This window comes from Ochotona princeps, chromosome 10 (genome assembly GCF_030435755.1).
Source record: "Ochotona princeps isolate mOchPri1 chromosome 10, mOchPri1.hap1, whole genome shotgun sequence".
Classification (NCBI taxonomy): Eukaryota; Metazoa; Chordata; class Mammalia; order Lagomorpha; family Ochotonidae; genus Ochotona; species Ochotona princeps.
This window is the reverse complement of record NC_080841.1, coordinates 67979603-68005603: the sequence shown is the minus strand read 5'-3', so window position 1 is coordinate 68005603 and position 26001 is coordinate 67979603. Positions and strand designations below refer to the sequence as shown.

At 43.1% G+C, this 26001-nt stretch overlaps 1 protein-coding gene across 1 annotated transcript in view; it reads left to right on the top strand.

The window, feature by feature from the left end:
- The window catches only part of ZNF438 (zinc finger protein 438), a 137321-nt gene that overhangs the window by 11763 nt on the left and 99557 nt on the right, over positions 1 to 26001 (top strand). Inside the window, exon 2 of the mRNA XM_012927909.2 lies at positions 16796 to 16857. The gene's annotated coding sequence lies outside the window, so the exon portion shown is untranslated. The remainder of the gene's footprint in view (positions 1 to 16795; positions 16858 to 26001) is intronic.

Sequence of the window (26001 nt, the reverse complement as noted above, 5' to 3'; positions counted from 1 at the left end):
AGAGAGAAGAATTTTTTTTCCAAGAAATTTTTTTGTGAAGGGGAAAGGCTAATGAGGTGGTGTTAGGAGAAAGAAAGTCTGGGGAAGTTTGTTAGCTTTATGTGCTCACTTGTCATATGGTGAGAGAGATTTAAGCATTTTTATTCATGGGGCAAAATGTGATGAGGAGAGTGGGGCCTGGATAAATGAGGACGTTAAATCCCCAGCAAGTACATGGCTTCAGTTCCAGAAGCTGTGTTGAAGGTTAGCATTGGACAGGTAGAGGGACAGCCTTTGTATTGCCGAAAGTGGGTAAGAATATATGTGTGGTTGCAGGTCAGTGAGGGTAGGGAAACTGAGGCAGTCTGAGTTAATCACCTATACTTTGTTTCTGTGGAGCAGATGTACTTTACCAAGTAAAGTGGGGCTAAGCCTCTGGAAATGGAAGAGTTTGAAGTCCAGGAGAGGAAGCTGAGTAGGAGCCCAAGAAGTACCCGAAGGGCAGCCAAATAAAGGGCCTACCGAGATGGGAGACTCTGCATTTGCAGAGTCCCTGAACCTTGGTAAGGCTTGCTGTAGTAGTGGTCTCTAGCCTGAATATCAGAGTAAAGAAGCAGGTTATTAGATTGGCTTAGAGGTATGTGTGTGTGTGTGTAGTAGGACAAGCCAGCAAGGATCACATGAGATTTACTCATTCATTCAGTCAAGAAGTATTTGCTGAGCATTTGTCCTCTAGACACAGTTCTAGGTGTTAGGGCTATGATCAAGACAAAGTCCTTGCCTTTGTAGCTTGATCCTTATGGGGAGATAGGAAGCACACCATTACAGATGGTCAGGAAGTGTCCAAAAGGCAGAAGGGAAGGAATGGAGTGAGGCAGATGCTGCTTCACATCATGTAGGGTCAGAGAAGCTCCTGGAGTAGCGACCTGTGTGAGAAGGAGACCTGACTGTCGTGAGACTCACAGCAATGCACTCATCTGGAGGAGGGTCCCCATCCAGGATGACAGGGAGCAGGTGCCTGTGTAGGACCCTGGGGAGAGAGTGAGCAGGACAATGGTCCTCATTACCGGGTCAGGGTTTTAGCGAAGTGTCAGAGAACCATTAGGATGTTGGCCGTGTCTGGCTTTTTCTGGGAGACGTAATGGAACGTGAGTTGATCTACTTAGAGAACAGGAAGCACAGTCCGCCATCTGTAGGCAGCAGGTTGGAGTTTAAATTTCCGCCAGCCCAAGTGCTCTGTTTGAAGAATCCTGGTGCTGCTCCTTTAAGCAGATGCCCAGCTCCACAATAGGCATTCTTCTCCATGGATCAACTCCTGACCCTAACCCTTGGCTGGCGCCGCACCCTTTCCTGTTTTTGACTGGGATCCTCACCCACTTCATTATTCATTCTCCCATTTTGCCCTTCCTTTGTCTTTCTGAGCTGATGCACGTATTGTCTTCCTGGCCCAGACTTCCTCTCCGTTTAGGCCAGCAGGCCTTTATGCCACCATCTGACTTAAGGCTTAAGAGAGTTTACATTGGGAACCCTGTGTGTAAACCAGGTGAAAATGCAGGAAACAGAGGCCTGGGCTGCAGTGGTCTCTCTGCTTGGGGTTGTCCTTTGACCCACAGAACAACCCCAAGACACCTCCAGAAATAAACAAACCTTAGCCTCCCAGTTTGTATGTGTGGTGCTGCTTCCTGCGGCTGGCCATCCCTGGATCAGCCCATGCTGGGCTGTCCCAGCTCAGTCTGTACTTTCCTAATCTTTTGTGCCTGCTCCAGTTGTAAAGGGCAGTGCTGAGGGCACCCAGGCCCAAGCGGTAGCGGTAGCATGGTGCATCTCCCTAAGTGTGTGTTTTACTCACTGACTGTTGTGTACTCCACTCAGCTGAAACTTGCATAGGAAAAACTGACCTAGTTCTACTTAGAGGCCATGGATTCTGTCTGTGTGTCTCAGCAAGATCTTTCATTGGTCCTATATAAGGATCAATAAAAGAAAAGGAGACAAGTGTACCATACAAGCGTTTATGTGAGATTCTTAGAAATGGGATGTTGGGATGGGCTACTTAGGGGTAAGCTTCAGTATTCTGAGTGAGTGAATGGACCATTTTGCTGTGCAATTGTGAAACAGTGTTGTCTGGTCACAGGTACAAAACAGTTTCAGGGTTGAACGTGGGAGCCCTCTTAGGTGTTGTCCCATTGCTACTGTCAGTTATGTGGCCTCTGTGAATAAATAGAGACAGGGACACAGCAGCAAGCTTTCTTTGCTTTCTCCCAGCTGGCCAGTCTGTCAAACCACCCATGCTCTTCTAGCTACAAAATGGAGCTACCAGCGCATGATGTTTGTCTGTCTTCTCTAAGTAGGTGCACTAAGATGAAGGGGACTAAAAGCCAGAAAATACTTATGAATCTTGCATCTCATAATGGAGTTGTATTTGGAATTTATGTGGGACACTTAACAACTCTGTAACAAAAGGGACAAATGTCTAGTTACAAGTGGACAAAGGAGGACACACATCTCATTTATTGTGTAAGATTCTAGTTAAGATGCATGCCTGTCACCCCGAAATGCCTGGATTTGATACTGACCTCCAGCTCCCAGATCCAGTTCCCTGTTCAGTCAGACCCTGGGAGGCAGTGGTGATGGCTCAAGTCATTGGGTTCCCAGTTTCAGCATCAGCCCCAGCCCCCTTTGGGGTTTGGGGGAGGGAACTAGTGAATGCTAACTTGCTCTGTATCTGTCTGATTCATTCATTTATTCAGTCATTCATTCATTCTCTTTCTTGTTCCCTTGCATCTCAAGTGAATACATTTTAACTATTTTTTTTAATGAACAAAGTTTCTGAATGGACATTTCTCCTAAGAGGATTCATAGATAGCCAACAAGTACTTGAAAAGATGTTCAGTGACATAAAAACTCTCTAGGCCCTTGTAAGCTGCCACTAACAATTCTATTCCTAGGTGTCTACCTAAGATGAAGATATATGTTTACACAAGATTTGTACATAAATGTTCACAGTGGCATGATTCCTAATAGGTCAGCAGTGAAGAAAAAAGCAGTGTTTTATCAACTGATAAATGGGTATACACAAAATCTGGTATGTCCATATGATAGAATATTATATGGTTCAGCATTGAAAAGGAATGAAGTAATGACACCTGCTACTACTACAAAGTAGATGGATTTGAAAGTATTTAATGGTGAGTAGCAAGACACCAAAGTCCATATAGTGTGTGGTTCTATCCATACAAATTGTCCAGAATAGGTCATTGCATTGGGGCAGGAGGTCAGGTGCTATACAGGAAGGCTGGGAGGAGGGAGATGGAGAGTAACTTGTGACAGGTGGGGAATTTCTTTTGGGGATGTTTAGAATATTCTAAAATCATGTGTGTTGTAAGGGTTGCATAGCTCTGAATATAGCGTAGAGAGTTGTTTTCTGAGGGAGCTCTTTATTTTCTATTCTGTCCAGCAAGCTGATGTTTTTAATGCTAACTTAGACTTACCGTATACTGTCTTTCCTTATAGCATATCCTATGTGTTTTTTTTTTAAAGATTTTATTATTATTGGAAAGCCAGATATACAGAGAGGAGGAGAGACAGGAAGATCTTCCATCCGATGCTTCACTCCCCAAGTGAGCCACAACGGGCCGGTGCACGCCGATCCGAAGCCGGGAACCAGGAACCTCTTCCAGGTTTCCCACGCGGGTGCAGGGTCCCAAAGCTTTGGGCCGTCCTCGACTGCTTTCCCAGGCCACAAGCAGGGAGCTGGATGGGAAGTGGAGCTGCCGGGATTAGAACCGGCGCCCATATGGGATCCCGGGGCGTTCAAGGCGAGGACTTTAGCCGCTAGGCCACGCCGCCAGGCCCTATCCTATGTGTTTTTAACTTGCTGTAACGTAAGAGTTATATCACTGGACATCTTTTCATGTACTTGTTATCTATGAATTCTCTTGGGATTCATAGCAGTTATACATTGGATACTCAAAAAGAAGGTATTGGAATGAGGATCGTATCTCAATAAAGCTCCCCAAAATGAACAAATGAGGTAATGTACAGAGATAGCCTTAGAATTATTTTAGAATTATACTATGTTTATTTTAGTTTGAGTGGATTGACTTTAAATAGCAGAGTGACTTAGAGATAATTTTCCTTGCTTATATGCCTGCCGTTTTTATGCCCTGACTCAGCTTTATAAGACCATAACTCAGCAACATAAAATATTGAGGATATTGATGAGTAAAATGAAAACTGCTTGGTCTACTTACCTCTCTTAACAGGATTCTCCAAATCAGTTAATTAACAATAAGTAGAATATGCCATTATGGAATTAGGTTTCAGAATAATCCAATTTTGCAGCTGGAAGAAACTTGAGATATCGTCTCTTCTAGAGAAATCATCTCTTCTAGGCGCTCATACTTTGTTTTGGGAGAAGTCAGCTCTGTGGAGAACAAAGATATCTTAGGTTACAAAGGTAAGTCAGTTCTAGAACTGATCCAATGTTCTTTTTGTTAACTATACAGTCAGCTGAAGGCTCTAGGAGATCTCTGTTTTCTTCTTTATTTTTTTTTAGACAGCAGTCCAGTTTATTGTTTTCTTATTTTTTAAAAGATTTATTTATTTTTATTGGGAAGTTAGATATACAGAGAGGAGGAGAGAGAAATAGGAAGATATACCCTCCACTGGTTCACTCCCCCTAAACACTCTGGCAATGGCCAGAGCTGCTCCAATCCAAAGCCAGGAACCAGGGACTTCTTCCGAGTCTCCCATGCGGGTGGAAGGTCCAAAGGCTTTGGGCTATCCTTGACTGCTTTCCCAGACCACAAGCAGGAAGCTGGATGAGAAGTGGAGCAGCAAGAACATGAACCCGCACCCATATGTGATCCTGGTGCATGCAAAGAGGATGTTAGCCACTCACACTAGGCCCTATTTTCTTATTTTTCCCCAGTTTCTGGAAGCTTGTAACTTCCTTCCATCTTCTAAGCTGACAGTGGCTTACCCACTCAGGGGCTTCTTTCTGGTTCTGATTCTTTTACCTTTCTTCCTCCTTGTAAAGGAGTCTTGGGATTACTTTGGATCCATTGGCTGTTTCTCTGTTAGCCCCATCTGTGGAAAACTTTACTTCTGTCTGCAGCCTTAACTGCCACTTGCTATGCAGCATAGCACTGTCAGAAATCCCAGGTACTGGGCTATGGGTCTTAATGGAAAGGCTCAGTGTTTTGCCCACCACAGTCTGTTACTTGTACACAGAGATTCCTGTTGGGTCTGCGCTTGATGTAGCCAGTGAAGTTGCTTCCTGCAGCTCCAGCAACCCATATGGACAACAGTTCAAGCTCCAGCTGCTCCACTTTCAGTTCAGCTTTCAGCTGTTGTGTCTGGGAAAGCAGCGGAAGATGGTTCAAATCCAGCTCTGGCCATTTGAGCAGTGACCCAGTGGATGGATTTCTTTCTTTAACTCTGCCTTTCAGTGGAAAAAGGTTCAAATCCTTGGGCCTCTGCACCCATGTGGGAGACCTAGAAGAAGCCCCTGGCTCCTAGCTCTGGACTGTTCCAGCTCTGGCCATTGTGACCATTTTGGCAATGACTCAGTGGATTTCATTCTGTGATTCTGCCTTTCAAATTAGATAAATAGATACATACATACATAAGCAAATCCTTTTCTTTTAATTAAAAAGATTTGTTTCTAAATAGTTGAGATAAATGGTCCAAACCACAGCATTAATAAATGAAAGATCTGATACTGTAGCTTAGGGCTGTATTTTGTATGCATATGTTTCGGGTGACGTGATCTTTTCTACAAATGGCATTTGATCTTGGTCTGCAAAAGTAGGACAATGAACATTGTTCAAGTAGTGCATATCTCTTTTATATTTATTCTTCTGTTGCACAAGGAGTCTTGAACAAGTTCATGCATAGTTTGTGTTACGAAAGAAGCTGGATAAATTACAAATTGTTGTGGACCAAAATAGTTATTTTCTTACAAACTTTTTGAAATACCCTTGTATTAAAGGTATACCTGGTGTTTTTATATGTATGTTAAAATAATTACTACGATGAAGCAAATGAATGTATTCATTCATCTTTTTGTATCAAGAGCACTTTAAATCTACCATTAGCAAAGATCTGGAGTACAACACAATGTTGTCCTCATGCTGCACTGTAGATCTGTAGACCTTTTTTATGCTACATGTCTACAACTTGTGTATTCTAACCTCTCCTCATTTTCTCTGAGCTGCTGTTAACCACCATTTTGTTCTCTTGGTGTTTTATGAAGTTATATGGTTGTATCTGTGGCTTATTTCCCTAAGCATAATGTTCTCTAGGTTTACCCATGTTGTGGCAAGTGGCAGGCTCCTTTTTTAAACTGAATCATTGCATTGTACATCTGCATGCACACACATGCACAACTTGCGAACACACATGTGTGCCCATGCACATGTACTCACACCGTCTTTTCTGTATCTTCCTCTGTCAACACGTGATTGTTTTCATATCTTGGCTGTTATGAGTAGTACTGCTGAGAGTGTACAAATACAGATGTCTTTAGGAGGTAGGCATTTCGTTTCTTCTGGATATATACCTGAAAGAGGGATCCTTGGGTGGCATGATTTGAATGTGTTCCCTAAAGTGTATGTGCTGGAAACTTAATCGAATTCATCTGTTAAGTGTTTGTTGATGGCTTTGGGAGCAGGGATTAGGGTTCATATGTTAATGATATTAGCAGGATAGCACCCTCCTGGTGATGTTGGTGATTTGATGAGAAGAGGGTAGGAGATCCCAGCTATGGTGTTTGCTCCTTCTCATCGTGCAGTGCTCTCCATTGTGTTAGGAAGCAGCACACAGGGCCCCTGCAGATGCAGAAAACCCACCGAGACCCTGGGCGACATGTTGATTTCTTGAGGGAGCTCTGTGCTGTTTGCTGTGAGGGCTGTACCAGTAGACATTTCATCAGCAGTGCACAGGAGTTCCCTTTTCTCTCCATCCCTGACTACCCGTGTTGTCTTTTATACAGCTCTTTCTTATCCAAGTGAAATCACAATTATTTTATCGCAAAATAGGCTAATTATTATGGAATAGCAAAGAGCATAGTAGAGCGATAATATTGATTAATGCGAGGAAGTGTTGATGTCTCATTAAGACTTCCATTTCTCTTTATTAGTTCCCTCTGTTCCTTCCTTATCCAGGCTAGAAACCTCACTGAAAATTAGTATTCCATTCCTTCCATTTCTTTTTCACCTTGATGGTTTGCCCCATCTGGCACAACCTTAGGACTGGCTCATGTGCAAGATTTTAAACCTTACTGATAGGCTCAGCACTGATCAGCAGTCCTTGCTGTCTGTTACCTTTCTCTCTCACTCTCCAGCATACCCCTGTTCTTTTCTCAGATCTCTGCCATCTTGGCCATTTCCCATGCAGTTGACTACAGCCAACCATGCTTTCTTTGGGCAGCATCTCCCTCTCTTGATTTTCCCTTTTCCCATGCTGGTCAACCCTTTCTCTGTTTTGTGTTGATTCTGTTTGTTTTACCTGACTTCTGGAAGGGAGGTTTAGACCTCAGGGTTCAGTCCTTTTGCATTTTACTCAGCACCTTTGGTTTTAAATGCAATCTCTGCATCTAAGTGTCTCATGTCATCTTCAGTGCTGCCAGCACCTGGGGTTGGCCAGCTTTTGTTGTGGAGGCGATGCCTTGTGCATCATGAAATGTTCAGGAGCATCTCTGGCCTCTACCCACTAGGTGCCAGTAGAACTCTCTCTCTCCCCCAGTTGTGATAACCAAATATCTTCAGATATTGCCAAAATCATAGGGAGCAACATCACCTGCAGTTGCGGACCCCTTATCTAGCCTACAGCTCTCCTCTGAGGATCAAGGGATAACAACCTTTTCACATTTCCTCCCCAACATCTCAGGCATTGTACCTTTAACTGGCCAAAAGAGGCTCTGCTTCTTTCTACCTTCTCACACACTCTTCTTGCAGCTTCCCTCAATTTGGATTGTTTTAGAGATGCTGCAGCTTGTGTTCAGAGTGAACCAAGGAACTACTGGTAAGATTAGGGCCAGGCATGATGACAACCACGTCAGATTATTTACTGAGGCTAGACTAGGACTTGGAAGGGTGAAGTTGGGGAGGGCTAGTGTGGCCATCCCACTGAGGCAGCTTGGACTGGTATCGGAACAGGGAGGCTGCCAAGAACTGATGTCCTGGGTTCAGTCTGCACCATGAATATTTCGGAGATGAGAAATGGATTTCTATGTCCTAAAATTGATATCTTAGAGTGCTTTGCTTTTCAGGTATTTTTAAGACCTGTAGGAGTAGGGTTTTGGTAAATCAGAGTGAGAAGAGAATAGTTTCAGCCCAGGAGGTTCCTGGTATGTTTTATGAGAGACCCAACAGGAGGAGTAAGCGAGACAACTGGTGCAGATAGGCCCACCTCCCAGTCTTCTCTAGGGCTGGGTTTCCCACTACAAAATAGATACGTGTGGCAGGGTAGAGTGAATAAATGGAAGCTGGGAGGCTGCTTTTTATTAGCATTAGCAGCAAGGCATTTTGAGATGTGAGGCCCTTGGTCAAAGCAAGGTGGCTGCTGGTTTTTGGGTGTGCGCTATTGCCCTGCAGACGGCAGGATACTTGGGGTCCCTGGTCCCTTACAGAGTGACAGTACTGTGTTTACTCATTGTGACATGCATGGGAAATCCTCCGCTTCCCCCATTTCCAAGCCCCCTTGTGAGAATTCCACATATTAAGCTGCACGCCATTGAATTCAGTTCCCCCCACCCCTTGGCCAATTCAGAACTTTCCTTTCACCATATCAAGTCAGAAAAAGACTGTGGCATGCTACGCCCTTAAAGAGAACGCTAGTTTCGAGGAATTAGAAGGAATCCATCTGCATCTTAATGTGAACATTGAATTACATTGCTGATGTATCCTGTGGGTGTCTTGTGTTTATGACATATGCCTCAGAAGATTCTGGACCCATGCACAGAAGGCATGGATGTCCCAGGGCCATCTCTGAGCACTGTAAAGCACACAGGCTCCAACTGTCTTGCTTCTAGCCTTGTTATGTAAGGGAACTTGAATAAACCCCATGTGGCTGAGGGAACCTTCCTGGGCTGTGCCTTAGCAAAAAAGATTGGAGGTAGGACTGGAACAGAGGTTCACTGGCAGTATGTATGTTTTATACATATCATGATTTTATCAGTATGATGATGTAATGGTTCAGAAGCTAAATCTTTTTCTAAAAAAGGGTTTATTTATTTATTTGTTTTGAAAAAGTTATATATAGAGAGAGCAGTAGCCAGTGTTGGACCAGGCTGAAGCTCTCAGGTTGTCTGCTGCTTTTCCCAGACCATTAGCAGGGAAGCAGATTGGAAATGGAACAGCTCAGTCAGGAGCTGGTGGCCTTGTGAGGTGCCAGCATCATGTGCAGTTCCACAGCACTGGCCCAAAACTAAATGTTCTTAAATCATATTTTTGAAAAGTGGCAGAAAATATTACAGTGTTTGTCAGATTTGTGAAGGAGTTATCAAGCTCACTGTTTGATCAATGGAAAACTGATAGAGGAAAAGATTGAGTTTTGAATATCTAAAATTTCAGAACTTTCATAATAGAAAAACAACACAACATTTTGGGGAAAATGCTTGTGTCAAGTGTGCCTACAGGTTAATATCTGGAATGCTTTAAAGATTCTCTAAAGCTAAATGAGGCGAAATATGAAGATGTAGTATGTAAGTGGTTGGAGTATTTTGTCAGCTAATAAGTAATATAGTTATCAATAAAAATGTGGAAACTTGCCTACTGATAATCAGGGAGAAGAATTTTAAGTCCATCTGAAGTAACCCTTTCTAGTCTCCAGCAAGTACTGAAAATAAGGATTCTGGAGAGGTTGTCAAGCACCTACTGGTCTGCGTGAGTCAGGGATGCTAAGCCGCAGTGTCTAAGGCAGGGGTCGGGACAGGTGAGGGGCTGAGCCAAGCTGAGTCAGAGCAGCCACTGGCATGTGCATGTTCTACGGCTGGGAACAGGCCCGGTTGGGGAGGTAAGGGGACACCTAACTGGGCTGAGGCTCCCTCCAAGGGGCGTGTGGGCTGGAATGGGGGCTGCATTCTGATCAGGATACAGTTGTAGTCTCCCTTGGCACAAGTGTGGACTGGGACTGGACACACCAAGCCGGGCCAGACTCCAACACCGTCTGGAGTCCTGGAGTACCAGGGTAGATGTGGGACTGACTAGACTAGGTCTCAATCCCTACTGAGCCATGTGTGAGCCGTATGTGGGTATGGACAAGCCATGGCTGGGCTGCAACATCCAACAGCAAGAACCAGATTGGGTTGAAGGCCAGTCAGGAAAAGCCACTGTTCCTGCTAGGTGAACTGAGTAGGGCTGGCTCATGGACTCCCTGGTATGTGCAAAATCTGGCAATGGGAAGGGTTCTGATGGAGGAGCCTGGGCAACTCCTGTGGCAGGACATAGACCCTGCAAGTATACGCAAGAAGCATCATAAGAAACAGCCCAGAATAGGCCATGGAAAGTTTCCCACTTGCATACATTTGGCATGGGTCTGGGGAAGACCAGGCTGAATCAGTTCACGTCATCCACTGGCAAATCCGAGCACCAGAACAGAGTGTGGGTTGAGCCAGGTTCAGTCGTGACCAAAAAACCAGTACACAATACAGAATGCCAAGGTGATGTTGCCTGTACTGGATGTGACTGCAGCGCCCAACTAGCACATGTGAGAACCAGGAAGGGAGGAGGCAGAGCCGGCAGGGGGAATACAGGGGAGTTCCCTTGCTGGACAGCTACTCCCACTGGAGAGCATGAGCTGGGATGGGGGCAGACCAGACTAAGCAGGGCTACAACACCTGTGCGCCTCAGGTGGACTAGATCAGGGAAAAGCCAGGATGGGTGGATTATTCCTACTGGTACAAACAAAATTAGACAGGGTGAGGGATGTTTGGGCTTAGCCACAGCATCAGCTGGCAGAAGCTGGCACTGGGGGCTAATTCTGTCAAGTCAAACCACAGAACCACCTGGAGAGTGCATAATCCGGGAGTGACAGAGACCTGGGAGGGAAATAGTGGGCTCCTCTCGCTTGGGTTACCACTACCACGGGAGGGCATGAAAACTAGGACAGGGGCTGGGGTGGCTAGACAGAGAGGCATGTTATTTAACTTCCAGGTGTTCTTAATTTATTTTCCTTCCTTTTGTTGATGTTTTGGCTTTTCATTTAAGGGGATGTATAGTAACTGTGTAATGGAAACTACCATATCTAGTAGCGTGTTTAACTCCGTGGCATTGTAAATCCCGTTTTTTTTTTTCCTGTGTTAATTTTGTATTGTGGCTTTTCATTTAAGTGGATGTATGGTAACTGTGTAATGGAGAGTGTCATATCCAGATGTGAGGATACAATGCAGTATGCGTTTCTACTTCCAGACCAAAGGTGGACTCCCAGTGAAACTGTTCACTGTATCTTGACAATAGGAGGCTGGACTCTGCCATTGTTCATGCCTGCAATGATGTACATATGACTGTTTATGAAGAACTGTACTATAGTAATAGTATAGGGGAGCTCAGTGGGTGAGAGAATCGAATTGGGGAGGGGGTAAGAGAAATCTCAGGGCTATGGAAAATGATATAATAATAATAATAGGTAAAATAAAAAAGACTCAGTAGTCTCTGCCTTATGACTCAGTTGTTTAATATACTCATATTTATTATATTACTGATATGATAAAATTCACCTCTGCCATTTTGCCTCTTCTGTAATACCATGCTTTTTCTGTTCTGTTCTTCCTTCATTTAATTCTTTCAAAAATAAATGGATATTTTTGGCATGACCTTTTAATTGTGTATTTTGGATTATTTTCTTAGTGAATTCTCTATGTTTTATCGTATTTATGCAATTCTTAATTTCCAAGAATCTACTTCTTAGACTTAATTACAGTAAAGTAGACTCTCCTTTTCTATAGCTCCAATTCCCTATTTTTGTGCTATTACTATTATCACCTATATATCTATGTTCAAAACCAAATAATCCAATATTGTTATATTTTTTGCCAAGTATTACCTTATGTCTTTTTCTTTCTTTCTTTTTTAAACCAGAGCTTAGAGAAGAAAGTAGAGCAAGTATATGTTCATAGTTAATTATGTAGACCTGTCTGTTTTCCTTTTCTTTTTATGTTCTTGGGAGCTTGAGTGAACTCTACTGTCATTTCCTTACTTCACTAGAACTTTCTTCTACATGGGTCTTCCATGCTGTTACAAAAATGATGAATATTATTAGCTCAGCAATATAATTATGTACATATTATTTCATAGAATTGCTGTTTAATCAGTTAAGAAGCCAGAGGAGAAGAAATAGGCCATTTTAGGGTCATTTGTCAGTGTGTACCTACTGACCTTCCCTTGCACTTGGAAGCCCTGTTTGGCATTGGTTGCTTACAGCCTACTGAATATCCTGTATTATATTTTGTAAGGCAGATTTCTATCAGCAGATTATCTCGACTTTGTGCTTCTGAGAATGTCTTGGTTTCACCTTTAGTTTTTTTGTTTTGTTTTAGTGCTTTATTTATTTGTTGTATATACTTTTGAAAGGCAGAGAGGAGAGAGAGAGATTGAGAATTCTTGAGATTTCCTGCATCCATCGATTTACCCCAGGTGTACAGTCAGGACTGAGCCAGGCCCAACAAGCTGACAGCCAAGAACTCAGTTTGATTCCCCCATGTGGGTAGCAGGGACCCAACTACCTGAGCAATTAGGAATTTGAATCCTGTTGTACCCTCTCGGGCCACAGACAGCCTGACTAACATCTTATCTGCTAGGCCAACACCCACCCCTAAAATATGTTTTTGTTTTTGTATACCACCTTTTGCTAGCATTAGGACCAGGGCTGTCTTCTGATATTTTGTTTCATTGAGCACCATTTTAGGGCACTTTCCCTAAAGGAGACTCCCACATAGAAAAGGGAATACAAAGAGTGCGACCCACTTCTTATCCAAGCTGAGGATCAGAGCCATGGGGGTTACATAGTGTGATTCTGGTGTGAGAATCTAGAGTTCTGATCTTTATAAACAATAACATCCGTGCTTTCTAAAATCAAACCTTTGTACTCACTTTGCTGTCACCAGGAGTAGCTTCCTTCCAGTGGTGCCTCCTTGCTCCTTCTCAGCCCTTTACCTGGTGTGTTAGTCTGGATTCTTAGAAGAGAACAAACTGGTAGGAGGATTCAGTCTCCCACCCTTCTCTCTCTCACTCATCTGGACAGTTTAGGAATTGGCTCACATGATTGGATAAGCTCCACCACATCTGCCTAGTGTAAAGCTTTGTCATAGCCCTGGAGATCTCCATCCAACAGTAGATTTCTGTTGGACCAGACAGCTGGGCAGTATCCTCTAGTCAAGACGACACATCAATCCAACCTCAGATCACACCTAAATTAGTGATTGATTTATTGTCAAAATTGTGGGGTTTTTTTTTTAGAATAATGAGAAATGAGTTAGAACATTGTAATTGTAAACATTACTCAATAGAATTATGTGCTGTAGTTACAAACATTATAAAATAGAATGTGTGCAGTTGTCTGAAAGAATGCTTTTCTTATATTGGTAAACTTATGAGATGATCCTATTAGGAAGTTATCTTAAAGATAATTTTATTTCAAAAAGTAATAACATTTATCCATGTTCATTCAAGCAAAGACAAAGGTTGTCCTGTGTTGAGTTTTACAACATTCAAAGAAAACAAACAAACAAACAAACAGAACTTCCAGTTTGAAGTTCGCATAGATTACTTAGTTTTATAGCCATGGTTTGTATGTAATAGAGTGGGATGCTGTATTTTTCTGGAAAAATGCATTTTTAAAATATAGCTGTATTATTTTGAAATTGTTTCTCAAGATGGTAGAATTTTTTCAGCAGTCATTATTCTCTGTAAGTCCTAATTTTTTAATATGAGAAGAAAATCTCTACAAGTATTGAAATATAGTTGGTGAGTTCAAAGCACATTTCAAATGGAAGTTATTCTAGCATTTGACATTTTAATAATCTACTGTGTACGTATCCCAGCCTTTTACAAGTACTGCCTTTCCTCCCTCTATTTAGAAGACCATTGTTCAACAAAATCTTAATGTGACCAAGCCTGTCAAGTAAGTTTTGCCTGGTGTAGAAATATTTCATACATTTGGGCCCGGCGGTGTGGCCTAGCGGCTAAAGTCTTTGCCTTGAACGCCCCGGGATCCCATATGGGCACCGGTTCTAATCCCAGCAGCTCCACTTCCCATCCAGCTCCCTGCTTGTGGCCTGGGAAGGCAGTCGAGGACGGCCCAATGCTTTGGGACCCTGCACCCATGTGGGAGACCCGGAAGAGGTTCCTGGTTCCCGGCTTCGATTGGCGCAGCACTGGCTGTTGCGGTCACTTAGGGAGTGAATCATCGGACGGAAGATCTTCCTCTCTGTCTCTCCTCCTCTCTGTATATCTGCCTTTCCAATAATAATAAATAAATCTGTAAAAAAAAAAAAAAAGAAAGAAATATTTCATGCATTTACCCCATGTAGATGCTGCTAAATTGTATATTGTTTTGTTTCATCCTGGGCCACAATCTGAACCTACCTAAATAGAAAGGTAGGTTCTTCATGAAAAGAAAATTAAACCCTCCGTTACTGTGCTGTAGCATTCTCTGGCTGCTGTGAGATGGTGCTGTAGACCGGGCGACTTCACTAGCAGACATGTATTTCTCACAGCTTCAGGGGCTGGGAATCCAGTCAGGGGGCTGACGTGGTCTTCTCAATACGTCTTCACCTGACTGCCCTTGTGTGTACTGGGACAGAGAGCATTGGGATGGGTAGCTGATGGTTAGCCTGTTAATAAGATGCACGTTGCCCACATCAGAGTACCTGGCCTCAATTCCGGACTTTGGCTCCTGACTGCAGCTACCTGCTGATGCAGACTCTGGGAGGCAGTGGGGATGGCATGAGGAATTGAATTCCTGCCACTCCCATAGGACGCCTGAATTGCATCCCACTTCTGGCTTCCACCTAACCCTACTGCCCTATCTGCTCACTGAAATATATTTGTAACTCCAGAATCCATACTCATATTCTTTGTTGGCTGTACTGAGGGATCCATGCCTGCAGGAAGTACAGAATAATGAAAAAGCATGGTATTGCTCAACACACATGTTCCTAGCTGAGGTGGAGGGAAAAAAATGCTGCTTTGCCTTCTTCCAGCTCCCATGCTATAAGCAACTGACCTCTTTGCATTTAGAGAATGCCATGTTTTTTAATTTCTGTGCACATTGTGAGTGATTGTGTTGCTTGGAATGACTGTCACACAGTCCCAAGGTATAAGAGGGGCTGTGATGGGCCTCTCAGAGACAAAGCATGTTGGAGAAGCTGCATCACAAGTTGGGCCACAGCGATGCTGGCTGTGAGCTTGGTGTTGGTGACTCAGCAGTGCATGTAAACAGCAACACAGGACAGAAAGTTGGCCCCCTGAAGAAGGTGTGGACAGCAGCAGCTCTACAAGGAACCAGACTGCATTTTCTGCACGCACAACCTATCAGTATCGGTTGCTTCAGTGTTCATGGTGGTTTTTACAAAACCTGACCACAGCAGATAATGTGCTTCCGCTATAATTTTATATTTATTTTTGGATTTGTTCACTGAGTTAGATTGGCAATGACAGTGATTTCAGGTGTTTCATGTTTTCCATAATGGACTTCCAAAATCTTCACTTTAATTTCATGAATTAGATGAATTCATAAAGCCGTTGTTGGGAGTCACTTGACTGTTGTATTTTCACACATGTGCTGATACTGACTAAAGCTGCAATCATTTACCTGTGAGTTTCCTCTGCACATGCAACCAAAGTGATAGCTATCCCCTTACTTTACACTTTGGCTGTGTAAATAAGATAATTTAGAGTAAGAACTGATAAATACCAGTCATGCTTTATGGAATAGATAAAACACCTTCTCTGCTTTTGTTAAATTGGTGCCTTCAAGATAGTCCTATGCAGTGGTCCCACTGGAGACTGCGGGTCTGAGTTGTTGCCTGCTGCTCCTGGAAAAGTAGGTGCTGTTTGCACGTGAGGTATTAGTTAAGAGCACACAGCAGTGGGTCGATGCTTGTGCAGCTGATAGCTGGCTGCATGGCACATATGTGTTGCACACAGTTCAAGGAGAGCATGATGCAGCATGACAGGAAGTTGCAGTTACATCCAAGCTTATTTTAATGCCACAAAGAAATTACCACAAGACACAACGTGCAGCACAATTGGTAGAACAGGTGGGACTCTGGGAAATGGGCAGAAGTGGACGTGTTTCCGGCCAGCTGACACACACAGATGTCTTACATATGCCATGAGAAGGCTCCTGACTGCAAGTTTCCCCACCTCAGAGGCGGCACCCTCAAGGTGATTCACTTGTTTGTGACAACTTAGTCGTCTCCACAACATCATATACATGGAAAAGATGGTGAAGCACTGCTCTTAACTGGTGTTACTCGTGCCTTCCTTCTGTTCTTCTTTTCTTTCCTTTCCTTTGCTTTGCTTTTCTTTGCTTTCCTTCTTTCTTCCTTTCCTTTCCTTTTTTTCCTGCCTTACTTCCTTCTTTCCTTCCTTTTCTGAAACATTTTCTATTCATCTTAAAATTTCAAGTAGCTTTTATATGCTTTCACTTTTAAGCTAAAGATGTATAATGACTGATGAAATTATCCCCTTAAATTCCATTTTTCTGTTGTGTAGAAAATGAAAGTTGAAAAATGAGGGTAGGTTTATATATACAATCTGATAAAATGAATTATCTGAATTTAATTATAATACTATTTTCTGTTTTATTACAGAATTCATTAAAAAGATCCATCCTATGTCCTATGACCCCACCTCTGGGAGCCTTGGAAGATAAGTAAGTAATATTTATTTTTGTGAGAGAGATTTCTGAAACATTAATCTCAGAGGTTTGCAGCAAAGTTGGTGAAACATCAGTTTTGCTGTTCTCTCTCTTCAGCAAAATGTTAGTACCATGTTTGCTTGGATCTTGATTTGGCTTTTCTGTAATACCCATATTTTTTTTATTTTCCAGGATATTTTAAATTTATTTTCTGTAATAGTTACAATATAAATATTGAGAATAAGATACAGGAGTGTGACATACACTAAAACCTAAGACATTTAAAGAACTCATTAAATGCAAGGTGATGTCCTGGATGGCACTCAGAAGCTAACAAAGGGGGAAAAAGAACATTTGGTAAAGCAGATCACATTTAAATAAAGTCTGTATCTAATAGTCATATATCAATTCTATTTTCTTAGAACAAATACACTATGGTTGCATAAGATGGTAACTTAGGGGAACCTGGGTGAACTACATGAAGAAACTGTACTATCTTTGTAACAGTTTTGTAAATCTAATGTTATTACAAATGAATGTTTACTTAAAACAACAAAAAGTCAAATTATTGACTTGAAAATTATGTTTTAAAAGTAGCTTCCCTCTTAAGCAGTTTGAAAAAAAGTCAAAATTATCTACCAAAAATACAGATTCTGTGAAATAGAAAATAAGGAAATGAGTGACTGTACATTTGTTTTTCAGTTTGTACTATAGGATTTCAATTTTTAAATGTTGGCATGATAGATTCCCTTAATGTACTTGTGGGTTCTTTGTTTTATGTAGTACTTTGTGATAATGCAAGCAAGTCCCTATAAGTGGTTCCAGGTATACCATTTTTTCCTTTCTCTGTAGCGCGTTATTTAGACACAAAAAGGACAGTGAAATGACTAAGTTTTTGGAGAGCCTTTTGGTGTAGTTTTGTTCAGTTGCACCCTCTTGAGATTCTAGGTCAAGTGCCCAGCACAATTGACCTATTGTCAGAGAGTAGGAATAAAGAGGAACATAACTCTTATACAGCCAATTCTGAAGTTGAGCTAAAATAATACAGAATTGATTGCTGTCAGATAATGGAGATTCTCAGTTTCTAAAAGGGACTGTAGCTGGAGAGCTCTCTTCTGTTTCTATAAATATTGAAAGACCATAGATGAGAACTCTCTAGTTTGCTGTGTCTGTTATGTAACTTTTCATTAATAAAACAGCCAGGCCTGTCTTATAAATAAATGACTTCCACCTTTCTTGCCAACTTTAATGATTGCACTTTAGATTCATAAGGAAGAATCCAGCTATGTTACATGTGCGGGGCGTAGACCTGCAAAACAACAGGCCCATGCCTGCATGACTATTGCAGGATCATTGTCAGGCTTGAAGATCTTCATTTTACTTGCTAATTTCTACTGAGAATCGGTGTTGCGAGTCTCCTGTTAACGGGAGTTACATCCTTGACTCTTAGTTGTGTAACACGATTGTACCAACCTTGGAAGGGAAATGTAGAGAAAGGGAAGACATTAATTTTTTAGGTCAAGTTTAAATTTCATTGATTGTATAGTAGTTTGATTAGAGCAAACAAGCTAAGCCTTTTATTATCCTGTTATCAATGAGGATTGAAAGTGTTGCTTTTAGGGTCATGGTTACCATTCGGTTGCTGCTAGGGTAATTGGTAGTAGCTAATACAATGTTGAGCACTTCTGTATGCCCAGGCACTTTATACTTGTCTCGTTTGGCCTTCACAGACACTTGTGAGACAGGTTGGCATCCCCTTTACAGGTGAGGCTGAGGCAATAGCAGATGTGTACAAGGCTCAGCCTAAGACTGGGGCAGAGACAACAAGTGCTGACTGCAAGTGCTAAGAATCCTTAGGTCCATCGTGTGAGCAGCTTCCAGGGAGCACTGGCACATTCCCAGGGACATGTGGTCAGCCTCACTGGCTAGGTGTATGCGATCACACTGCATGGCTGAGAGCCGATTTCCCCAGGGGAAACCAGCTTTTACCTGGTTCACTGCATGGTTCCTAACCTGTCAGGAGTTCTCTGCCACCTGATTCATAGCAGAACACTCACTCATTGTGTGCTTCATTGATCATAGGCCAAGAGTTGTTGGCAGCTCCAGGGAACAGGCTCTCAGCCTGCCTCCTGGTTAGTGTTAGACAACTCTGAGTTCTTAGCTGATGGGAGAGCTTGGATCCAGAAACCAGGACACCTGCCAAGAACTGGGTAGTTGTGCCGCTGACAGGCGAAATGTGACTCTTTAGACTCAGCGCCTGCTGGCCAGGAGTCAGGAACAGAGCAGGCGAGCAACTCTGAAAGGTGGATTTTGAAGAGGTTTATGATGGTTGACTATGGCTCCAGAGTTTATAAATACGCCGTTCCAACTGCTTCTTGAAGAAGGATCATAAAAATACATAGTCTCCTTTCCTAGAGTTGACATTCCTAGGGGTCAGTCCTTGGCCTTCTGTATCTGCTCTGTGAACCCATCATCTGTCATGCAAAATCCATTGCTTTACCTCAGTCTCTCCCATGAGCCCTTACGTCATTTCAGCAGTTCCATCAGAAAGCCTTACACCATTCTGGGCTTGAAATAGAATGTTATAATCATCTCTCCAAGCCTGTCCCCGCCCCCATGTTCAATGCAGTAACTGGTGTACCCTCTGCTCAGGCTGAAACCTAGACATCATCCTCCACGTTTCTCTTTTATCTTCAATACCTGACAGCCAGTGCATCTGTAAGATTGATAACTCCCCCTTGCAAAATGTACCCCAAGTCACCCCTTGATAATCCCTTACTCCTGACCATCACTGCCCTAGTGGAAGTCTCCATGGTGAAGCCACCTAGATGGTAGTCTTCCAACTGTCCTTCTATGTCTCCTCCTTGCTCCTTTCAAATCAGTACTATAAGAGAGAGAGATTGAGATTGAGTCCTGGTTCAGTGCCCAAAAGCCTTTAATAGCCTGGGCCGGCCCAGCCTGAATCTGAGAGCTGGGAAATGAGTCCTTGTCTTCCAAGGATGTGACAGGCACTCAGTGACAGGAGCCATCACCTGCTGTCTCGCAAGGTCTGTTTTGAAAGGAATCTGGAGTCAGGAGTTAGAAGTAGGGCTCAGGCATCCTAACCACCCAGCTAGACACCCACTCCTTGCATCTTTTTTTTTCTTTCAAATGTTATATGCCATTCTTCTGTCTTATTTATTCTGCTTTAGTGGACAATTGCTTTCACTGTGATATTGCAAGTCCATTTTTTTTTCTTTTTAAGATTATTTTCATTGGAAAAGCAGATTTACACAGAGAAGGAAAGAGAGAGAGAGGATCTTCCACCCACTTTTTTACTCCCCAAATGGTCACGATGTCCAGCGCTTAGCTGATACAAAGCCAGGAACCAGGGGCTTCTTTTGGATCTCCTACGTGGATGCAGGATCCCAAGACTTTGGGCTGTCCCTTGATGCTCTCCCACAAACAGGAAGCTGGATGGGAAGTGGAGCAGCTGGGACGTGAACTGGTGCCCATATGGGATGCTGGCATTTGCAGGGGGAAGATTAGCCAATTGAGTTATCACACTAGCCTTCAAGTCCATTTTATAATCAGCTAATTCCACTCCCCCTCCGCCAAAATCCTCACTCTCATTAGTTCAGTGTCCAACCTCGTACAGTGGTCAGTTTGGGAAAGCAGAAGAGTGCACATCTCAGCTCCTCTGGCATGGACAGTGGTTGGAAGGCTCTCTAGAAATACTGTTGCCTTAGCATTGCCGGTGTCTGTAACATGGGCTGCTGTCAAGTGTAAGAGTGCCTGGTGATTCAGAGCTACTGCAGGATGTAACCTAGAACCCATGGGTGAAAAGTCCTGAGGGACCGATTGCTGCTTGGCTTAACCAACACTGAGTCAGACACTTTGGCAAGGATTCTGTGGGCATGGAAGCAGCTGCCAAGTTTGGACAAGAGTTCTTCCTCACAGACAGCTTACACATGAGTGCTCCACTGCTTGCCAACATGCTGTGGATTGAAGATGGTCCACGGTAGAGGGCAAACACGGCGATTCCCAAGGACTTCCTGATTCTAAGGTTTCCCCACGTTTAGAAACTTCTTGGTCCAGGTGTGTATCTCTGCAGAGCTCTCCTCTGTGTTCTCCCCCTTGAGCAGTGTTGTGATGTTTCTCCAAGCACTTCCAGGTGTGGGCTTCACACAACTGAGATCTGACTTGGAATCTCATTTCCAGTTCCATCAGCCAGGTCCTCATCTGAGGATCAGCCGTGAAATGGTTGCTTTTATCAATCTCACTTCTATTTTTGTTTTTACATTTTATTTTGTCTGAAAGAAATAGCACATATATGGAAATTCCCTACTCGAGTTTAGTTCCTAACCCAGCATTCTCTAAATCATGGAACAAAAGAGTTGGCGCTAGTTGGAAACAGCTTGCGATTAGAATTACTGGAAATGGAAACTGTACCTCCTTGGTACTTTAGGACCAGCGACTCCTGGAGAAGTCAGGAGTGTGTTTGAGAGAAAGGCAGTCATCATTGTCTCTTCTCTCAGACAAGGTGAAAGTATGATTAACATAACAGAACTGTTAAGTAAGCCACACTGTAGTTAGACCTGTCATGCAAATTCACGTTGCTTGTAACTGCTGAGCTGAGCTACCTAGAATTGCTGGTGCAGGAAAGGATCTTCTGGCCTGGTTTAAGGTCCTTCTTTGTAATTGCTTCCGGAAGCTGGCACCTGCATCACAGAATAATACAGGTTATGCTGAAATCAAGTTCTGCAGTACTGGCCCAGCCCAGTGTGTGGCGGGGGAGTTGGCCACCCATGTGACCTCCACATCCTGGTGGGCACAGCCAACCCTCCAAGTCTGTGCAAGATTGGCACCAGAACTGGCCCTCCTCCCCTCAAGACCCAAATCCCGAGATGCTTCCACATGCCTGGGATAAATGGCATGGGGTTTGCCTATAAATCGTGTACACCCCTACCCTGTACACTTTGAATCCTCTTTAGTTTACTTGCAGTACCTAATACAGTGTCAGTGTTATACAAACCACTGTCATATTATAGTGTTTAGGGAGGAAGGATGAGAAAAATGTCCGTAGAAGTTCAGTACAGAGTCATTTTGTTTTGCAGGTATTTTTATTGTGCAGTCAGTTGAATCTTGGCCTGTACAGAAGTTAGAACTGTGGAGGGCCAACCACCCAGTGAATATCCCTTGGTTCACTCCCTGCAGTAAACAAGCCTAAAAAAGGCTTGAAATCCTTGACACACCTTGTGTCATCTCTGTTCCTGAATCTTCTCTGGGTTCCAGATTTTGCTCCCCTTGCTCGTCCTCCTCTCTGTAGAGACCAAAGGGATTGGTTATTACCTCGACTTCACCCGCACACACTACTGCTCTGCTATATGACCTGTGGTCTGGATCATCTCCTGTGCTGCTTCTGTCTTGACTTGGACCAGCTATCCAGGTACCAGGAGGGCCAGAGGACACACACCCACTGGTGCCTCTGGCTAGAAGACCAGGGCCCTCACGGCACATGGGCCAGTGTCCGTGATCTCATGTTCATACAGCTGGGATTACTTTTTTCACCTGGCTTTAGCAGAGAGCTCCTGTGTCTACAGGCTTTCTAAAGCCAATGAACTGAACTAAGAAATGAAGAGGGGATAAACTACATTCTCAAACGTAGTGCACAGAACCAGGAATTGGGAATAAAACGAAGGTGGTATTTAATCTGCAAGCAGCACACGTTCAGTTATCTGGCTCACTGACACACTAGTCATCCATCTGATTTCCTTCCTAGTAACAGCAGACACGTGCATAGCACTTGCACATTCTGCATGCCCTATGGGCTTCAGCTCATTTAAAACAATAATCCTGTGAGGTATACACTTACGTTAGTCATGTGCCTCAAGTTACACAGCCTGTTGGTATTCAAGTCCAAGTGCATAATAACTACTTGTTAATTTGATCCTCGGACTCTCAGTTCCAAGAAGCCTGGTTGCTCAGTGCACTGTAGGAAAATGGTTATAAATTCAGAAGCCAGTGTGCTGATCTAGGATTCCCACTCGTGATGTTTCTCTCCCAGGAAAATAATTGCTGAGAAGAACAGAGATATATGTGCAGTAATTTGAAGAGAAAAATTATTGAAAACAATGCAACCAGGCGGTAATAGAGGAGCTCAGGGTACTCTCTCTGTCTTGAATGTGTGTGCAGCCACCTGGATCTAGCTCTGCATTTTGATGCAGAAGCTCTGTGGCAGAGTCCAGCGGTCTACATTTTACCAAGTTCCCAGGTAACTCTCAGGTCGCTGATGCATGGAGCCTGAAATTGCAAAGGGTGCCAATACACTTGTGCTCTGTGATTGTTTAGAAGAGATGGGGGCAAGGTGGCAGGGGCCTGAGGCGCCATGCTTACTCCTCCATGTTCAGATGAGTGCCTTGGCATAGCAGACCTCTGAGGAGACTTGCCAGATGTAAACAGTACTTGGTTCCGAGCGATGGGCTAATAAGTGACATTGGTTTTCATTGGTATGTGTCTGACATTTTTCCGTTCTCCACACTGAGCCTGGGTAGTTTTGTAGCTAGCGCTTTGATTGTTGAAACTTTTAAATAACTGTGGATTCAAACTTGACTCATGGCAGCCCAATCTCGGAGGAAGCATTTCCTTCCTGTCACCCTCAGACAGGTTTTTTGTTCAAATCCACCAATTTCCAGTTATGATTTGGTGGGGACTTAGGCTAGGGCAACTACCCCTACATGGATAAATAAGTACTAGTGTTTTTAACAATCAGAGTAGTAAAAGAGTTAATGAAACATTATGGGTTAGCTGGGAAAAATCCTGCTTGTCATTATTTATTGAAATTAACAGTACAGGTTTTTTACGTGGAAAAAAGCAGTTTCTTTGTGTTTTGCTCCGTAAAAAGCTAAGTATGAAAAAAGTGTTCCCCTGCCTTCTCATTTCTCAAAGAGGTATGCTCAACAGATTGTAGGGAGAGATCAGATAAGGATTACAACTTGGATCTAAAGTGAGGTGCTTGATTCTCATTGCGGAGCAGCCAGGAGTGAAACAGAGAGACAAACAGGAATGTCTGAGTCATTTAAGGTATAGAGGTGTTTTGTTTTTGTTTTTTGAGTGTTGGAAATTAACCCTGTGACATACTGAAATGTAAGTTTATGTACAGCTTTCAAAGTTGAATTAAATAATGTGTGTATTGCTCATGATTTTTAATAACTCACGTTGGTATTTCATTGTTATCAGTATTTAGAGCATGACCGTAAATGCTCCTAGACAAGGGCTTGTGTTTATCTGACCGTGGATGAGTTACAGGAGCTAGAATTACCACCAAGCCATGAGCATTTCTGAACCTAGGTGAATAAACATAGGAAATAGCTAGGTTTGTTTGTTTTTACATTGGAACAAGCAGGACAAGGATTCTCTTAGACGGGGGAAATAGGCAGAGGGAACCCTCATACTGTCCTGGATTCCTGCTTGAAGGCGTTTTCAGACTAATGCAAGTGTGGGGAACACAACAGGAGTCTGCTCATCTGCCCAAGTAGATAGCAGTAAAAATTGAGGAAGTTGTGAAGAGGCAGGGCTTTCTTGAGTCAGGATTTCCTGAAATCTACACCAGGCTGTCCAGGAAGGCAGCAGAAGGAAGGCCCAACTGTGCAGGCACAAGGGGACTGCTCCTGAGAAAAAAAGCATTTTCAGCCTGATGTAAGATTGGGATAAAAGTAGCCCCTAAAAGAACCCAGAAATCAATGAGTATCAAATTAATTCACAAGGGATTCAACAGCCTCCCAGAAGATACCCAATGCTCTTGAAACAAATACAACAAAATCTGGCACTCAGATGCATGGAACTTACAGTGAACCAGACACACGCGTTGTCAGAATAAAAATGGTAGGGAGAAGAATATCAGCCCATAGAAATAGACCCTAAAGTGACAGAGGAAATGGCGCTACCAGACAAGCATGTGGAGACCACTTTCAAAAACTGATTCATGCACAAGCATACAAGGAGAGAGACAAAAAAAAGAAGATATGAAAAGTAAGATGCGAGAACATCTCAAATACAGAAACTAAAATAAAAGTTTTACTAGATGGTCTAATTGCAGATTAGATCTTTGAGGAGAAAAGAGCAGTGAAGATAATGAAGAATTGAAGATAATGAAAAATTGAAATAAATTTCATACCTATGTGTATATATGTAAACACATGTACCTACATAAATCACCTCTACTTTACCATCACTGAACAACTGGTCATTGAAATCTAAACTTTTAGGGAAATATGAAGAACCTAGAAAAGGAATTCAAGAAGAAAAGTAGAACAGTATCAGAGGACATTCACTGCCCAGTTTTCAGACTTCCTGCACAGCTGCTATGATCAAGGCAATCTGAGCCTTAGCATGGAGACACACAAATCGATGAGATAAAGGATCGGGAGTGTCCCCACAAATGTGTTATCCTTGATTTTCAAAAGTGGTGCCAAGACAATTGAATGGGGGGAAAAGATCACCTTTTGGGGACAGTGCTGTGTAATGCAAGTAAAGCTGCTGCCTGGAGAGCCAGCATCCCATTTGGCTTGAGTCCCTGGTATTCTTCTGTCTATCCAGCTCCCTGTTTGTGGCCTGGGAAGGAAGTAGAGGATGGCCCAAGTCCTTGGGCCCTGCTCCCCTGTGGGAGATCCAGAACAAGCTCCTGGCTGCTGGCTTCAGACCAGCCCAGCTCTGGCCGTTTTGACCATTTTGGGAGTGAACCAGAGGATGGAAGATTTTTCTGTGTCTCTTTCCTGTAACCACTCTGAAGCACTGACTTTTAAAGAAAAAGAACGGAATATATAAAAACAAAACAACACAAAAAACTTTTTTTAAAGCACTAGGGCAGAAATTGTGATGTAGCAGATGAGGCTGCTGCTTCTGTTGCTGACACTAACATCCCATACAGGTGCTGGCTCTGGCTTTGGTCTGGCCTAGTCCCAGTTTTGTTCAGCCATTTCAGAAGGGAACAAGCAGAATTAAGATCCTGCGCTCTCTCTTTCTGTGTATTCATATGTCTTTCCATCGCTCTCGCTGTAACTCTGCCTTTCAAATAATTTAAAATGTGCACAAGACCATAATGCAAGGCCAGTACAGCCATGCAAAATGTGTTTAACATCTCTAGATTAGATGTCAGAAAACTGCACATTAATACTATAT